Genomic DNA, 5759 nt, shown 5'->3' with positions numbered 1-5759 from the left:
CTCTCCCATCCCCTTCCCCTGCCAACATGTGTCTCCCCCCCCCCCCCCCCGAAACCCTTGTGACCATTCAGTACTAACGTTACTGTATTCTTTATTCTTCTCTCCCATTATCCACCATGACACTCTACCATGAGCAAAATCAAGCGTGTTTGGGACCGAGAACAAAGGACTGGCAATGAAATGGAAAAAAAGTAAGTTTATGATCTTACTGTACTGTACATTATCTCTCTCCCTCTCTCCCATCCCCTTCCCCTGCCAACATGTCCCCCCCCCCCCCCCGAAACCCTTGTGACCATTCAGTACTAACGCTATTCTTTTTTCTTCTCCCCTTATCCACCACATGCCACTCTACAATGAGCAAAATCAAGCGTGTTTTGGATAGAGAACAAAGGACAGCCACGCCTTGCAAAAAGCTTTGTTGTGACCAACAGTACTTTAAATTATTGTACCTAAAATACTGTATGACTTTGTCCTGTTTAAATTAATGTGCTGTGTTTTTTTTATTTTATTTTTTATTATACTGTATTTGAAGTCCCCACACATGATTCAAATTGTACAGTATGGTACTGTGTAAAGAAGTTTTGGAAAGATGTACTGTACTGACACCTGCCCAGTAGACTGTACTGTAATAATTACAAACTGCAAACCATCTTTAATGAAACGTACTGACAGTAATGATTGTTATAAATTTTTTATTAAAAAAAAAAAAAAAAATTATATTAATTCTAATAATAAATTGAAAATCCGATTTATTATCATCTGCAGCATTTGCACCACTCTTCTTAATTCTTCTGTGAAAATAAACAAACAAACAATGTACAGTTTTAGAACAGAAATACTGTACATGTTGAATACTGTACTTTACAGTACAGTAAGCATTACTATTACTACAGTATACTGTACTGTACTGTACTTTACCTCTATCCATGGGTGGATTTGGATGAGGGGTGGAGGCTGCCTCGTCCTCTTGTACCCTTGGCACTGTGGAAAAATGAGAAAATATGCTTTAAAAATAAAGTTTTTATTACTGTAGTATTATTATTATTACTTGTAATACACTAGTTACTGTATGGTTATTACTGTAAAGTACAGTAAGTGTGCGATATGACGTGCAGCATATGGCAGCAGCTCAAAAGGGAAGGAGGCTGCTGCCAGGGCAATAAGATGTAATCCCTGGCATCGAGCAATAAATCCCTGGCATCAAGCATGTAACATCTAGCAATGAGAATGCACTGTAGGTAATACCACTTTCACATCGCAGACCCGTTTTAAAAACCGGTATTTTAAACCGGTAATTAAAACGGGTCAGAGCCTTAATAGTGGCCAGATTACCGTTTTAAATGCAGGTTTCAGTGTCATTCACATTGCAGTTGAAACGTTTCATTCTGAACACGTTTCAAGGCAGTGTGTGACCATTGCCTGTCATTATTGCCTGTCGGCAGCAGCGCGGAGGGGAGGAAGAGTGTCACAGTCTGAGTGCTGTTGCTGCTGCTGTCTATCCACTCGTCCCTTCTTATTTACATCAACTTGCTGCCGCCGCCCCCACCGTGCACTGTAATAGCATCACTGCCGCCGCTGCCTGTCAGGCTGGGCGGCTGGGGAAGAGCGACCTAGAGCCGGGCTGCTGCCTGTAATCCCCACCCTGCATGGATGCGCCGCCGCACGGTTAGCCCCTGTACCAATGCACAGCGTCTGTGCGGCCATGTAAGCGGCTCCTGTGCGGTACTCGCCGTGTGACAGTGCCTGACAGTCACGCAGTGGCCGCTGCCTTCGTCCCCGCAGCGCTGCCCTTGTGTTCATCCCTGGTACATAGCCGCATTCCCCGCCGCACGCTTCCCGATGCCGAGGAGATGCAGAGCCGGAAGATGGTAGAGATGAAGCCGGGGGGCACCGTGCTGGGGAGCGGGGAGAGCGCACTGGCCCTGTCCGCCCGGCAGCACTGCGAGCTCATCCAGAACATGATCGACATCTCCATGTCCAACCTGCGGGGGCTCCGCACGCAGTGTGCCGCCTCTAACGACCTCACGCAGCAGGAGATCCGGACCCTGGAGGTGGGTAATAATGGGCAGCAGCTGCCTCCCTGCCGCTCCCTGTCCTGTGACTATAGAGAGAGGGTGCAGCAGTAATGCCCCGCAGCGGGGCTAGTAGTGGGAACTGTACTGGGATGTGCTTGTGTTGTTTGCCTGAAATACCGTTTCAGACAAACTGTACACATTCACATTGCAGAAAAAACGGCAAGGAACCGTGTAGGACTCTGCTTTTTACACGGTTCGAAATGCCAGTTAAATTGAAACGGTAAATCGGCTGTGGTGCATTCACAGTGCAGCCTTAAACGTTTTAAAAAGTGAAAAAAACGGCAATATACCGTTTTAAAAGTGCGATGTGAAAGGGGTATAAGCCGCAGTTGTGTGGCATAATACTGTACAGTACAGTATGTAATGGGCATTACGGTGTGTGGCATAATGTGTGTCAAATAATGTGTAATGGGCAATACAGTACAGTACAGTATGTGGCCTAATGTGTAATGGCCATTATAGTGTATAGCATTCTGTGTAATGGCCATTACTGTGTGTACCATTATGTGTGATGGGCAGCATGGTGTGTGGCATAATGTGTAATGGGCATCACGGTGTGAGGCTTAATGTTGAATGGGCATCACGGTCTGAGGCATAATGTGTAATGTCTGTGTGACATGTAATAGGCATTACGAAGTGTGAGGTGTACCATGTAATGGGCATCACAGTGAGGGCATCACAGTTTGCAGTGCAATGGGCATTACGGTGTGTGGCATAACGTGTAACGGTGTATTGTTACGGTATATTACGGACACTGTCCTTAAAGGTGTATTCGCAGATTAGAGACAGAGTACTGCGAAGGGATCTATTATTAAGGTATTGGTTCTTTGGTGTATAATACACAATAAAGGTACGCTACGCTGCGCCACGATTTGTTCGCACATACTGTACCTACTGTAGGTATAAAAGGTACGCTGGTTACGGACATAATACGTAACCTAGGCTTTTCACTTACAGTATTGTCCTTTGGTCATAATAAATCAACATTAACAATTGGTGGGGGGGCCTGTAGAATGCCCGCAGGGTACCAGCGTGGGCCAATGGCACGCCAAGAAAAGACACAATTAGGAGAGAAAGAAAAAAAAAACACAAACTCAAAAAAGAAATGACAGGACTTACTCTCAGACGGAGCGGCTGAGGCGCTGGGGGCTGTTATGGTGCCCTGGTCTGCAATCGGAGTCACTGTGGGAAAATGTCAAAAATGAGAACAAGTGCTGTTTACTGTTAATAAACTTACCGTACTCTTATTACTGTAAATAGGGCGGGGGTGGCTTTACAAAAAGGCGTGGACTGAATTTTATAAAGTGCTGCGCCCGCCATACTATACTTTAGATGATCCACTCTGCTCCAAAGTGGATAAGACACATACTGTACTGTACTGTAATGTACCGCTGCGCATTCCCTGCTTACGGCTGCCCTGGATAGTGGTTGTTTCAAAAGGAGGCATTTGCCAGTGCAGTACCGGATGTACACTAGTACTGCCAGTGGCAATTGCCTCCTTTTGTGCATCAGAGGCATTGGCGCAACGCTCCACCCCCACCCCCCTGACATGGACACAACGCTGACTACGCAGGGCTGCGCTAGGCTGCCATTGGCCCGCGCTACCAGCGTGGGCCAATGACACGCCAACAAAAGACACAATTACAGTAGGAGAGAAAGAAAAAAAAAAAACACAAACTCAATAAAGAAATGACAGGACTTACTCTCAGATGGAGCGGCTGAGGCGGTGGGGGCTGGAAGGGTGCCCTGGTCTACAATTGGAGTCACTGTGGGAAAATGTCAAAAATGAGAACAAGTGCTGTTTACTGTTAATAAACTTACCGTACTCTTATTACTGTAAATAGGGCGGGGGTGGCTTTACAAAAATGACGTGCAGCATACGCAGCAGCTCAAAAGGGAAGGAGGCTGCTGTGGCTCTGGCATGTGGCAATGCAGTTTAAAAAGGAAGAAGGCTGCAGCTCCGGCAGGTACTGTATCTGATACGAAGAGTGCTTAATGCTTCCCGAAAGTGTGTGCAGTGTGCCCCCAAGCAATGAGCATGAAACTTCCACTGTCAATTAGCATTTAACCACCCCCTTCTCAGGTAGCATGGAACCCCTGGTAAAATGCATGTTACCCCCTGGAAATGAGCAGTTCACCCCACCCCCCTGGCAATTAGCATTTCACACCCTCTGGCAACGAGCATGAGACACCTGGAATGGAGCATGTAGACCAGGGCAATAAGATGTAATCCCTGGCATCGAGCAATAAATCCCTGGCATCAAGCATGTAACATCTAGCAATGAGAATGCACTGTAGGTAAGCCGCAGTTGTGTGGCATAATAATGTACAGTACAGTACAGTATGTAATGGGCATTACGGTGTGTGGCATAATGTGTGTCAAATAATGTGTAATGGGCAATACAGTACAGTACAGTATGTTGCCTAATGTGTAATGGCCATTATAGTGTATAGCATTCTGTGTAATGGCCATTACTGTGTGTACCATTATGTGTGATGGGCAGCATGGTGTGTGGCATAATGTGTAATGGGCATCACGGTGTGAGGCTTAATGTTGAATGGGCATCACGGTCTGAGGCATAATGTGTAATGTCTGTGTGACATGTACAGTAATAGGCATTACGAAGTGTGAGGTGCACCATGTAATGGGCATCACAGTGAGGGCATCACAGTTTGCAGTGCAATGGGCATTACGGTGTGTGGCATAACGTGTAATGGGCATTATGGCATGTGGTATACTAGAGTATGTATTGGCTGTGTGACATGTAATCGGCATTACGGTGTAAATTTTTGACGTGCACCATTGGAACGCACATTTTCTATTATCCCTGTTTTACAAACATTGGTCAAGCCCTGGCATAATGTGTAATGGGCAGTATGGTGTGTAGCATTATGTAAAATGGTCATTACTGTGTGTAGCATTACAGTATGAGTGTTGGCCATTATGGTGTGTGGCATTACTGTATGTGTAATTGGCATTACTGTACTGTACAGTACAGTATGTTGGGTGGCATTATGTGGAATGGGCATTACTGTGTGTGGCATTACAGTATGTGGAATGGACATTACTGTGCATGGCATTACAGTACTGTATGTGGAATTGGCATTACTGTGTGTGTAATTACAGTATCTCTAATGGGCATTAAAGTGTGTGGCATTTTGTGTAATAATAGGCGGTGATGGACATGTCCAGTGATTGACATGCCCCTGGAATGGTGCACCCCCTAATAAAATGGGCTACGCACACCTACTATACTGTACAGTATGCGCAGCAATGCTTACCTTCTTCATGGCGGATGGAAGCACAGGGACTGGTGTATTCAAAGGGGTAACGAGGACGAGAGGGGTGGTCAGCCACTGATGTCTGTTCTGGACTGGCCCTGTAAAAAATAATAAAACACATTGGCCCCTGTGCAATACAGTATTGTACACGCATGATTACCCATCCACCAGCGCAGGGGATCTGGCGTTTACCTGCACTGTGTGAGAGTTACTCGCTAATTTGCATGACTACGAAGGGCTGCTGCAGGGAAACTACGCTAACTGCGCTGGGGAGGAGGGGGTGTTAAAAAAAAAAGCCGTGGACTGTTTTCAATAAAGTGCTGTGCCCACCACACTTGATAAAATAGACTCCACGTCAACGTGGATACTGGGGGTACTGTATGAACAGGTCGGGAGGACACT

At 46.0% G+C, this 5759-nt stretch overlaps 1 long non-coding RNA gene across 1 annotated transcript; it reads right to left on the bottom strand.

Moving 5' to 3' along the window:
* Positions 1-289: 289 nt before the first annotated feature.
* On the bottom strand, positions 290-5400 carry LOC146074086 (uncharacterized). The gene is made up of 4 exons (XR_014473360.1): positions 5358-5400; positions 3779-3841; positions 3195-3257; positions 290-981 (listed from the first exon to the last, which is right to left on the bottom strand). It is a non-coding gene; the product is annotated as an uncharacterized LOC146074086 (long non-coding RNA).
* Between the last annotated feature and the right edge of the window lie 359 nt (positions 5401-5759).

The sequence above is a fragment of the Crinia signifera genome, chromosome 4 (genome assembly GCF_055691185.1).
Source record: "Crinia signifera chromosome 4, ASM5569118v1, whole genome shotgun sequence".
In the NCBI taxonomy this organism is placed as follows: domain Eukaryota; kingdom Metazoa; phylum Chordata; class Amphibia; order Anura; family Myobatrachidae; genus Crinia; species Crinia signifera.
The sequence above is the reverse complement of the archived record's forward strand: the minus strand, read 5'-3'. Positions and strand labels throughout refer to the sequence as shown.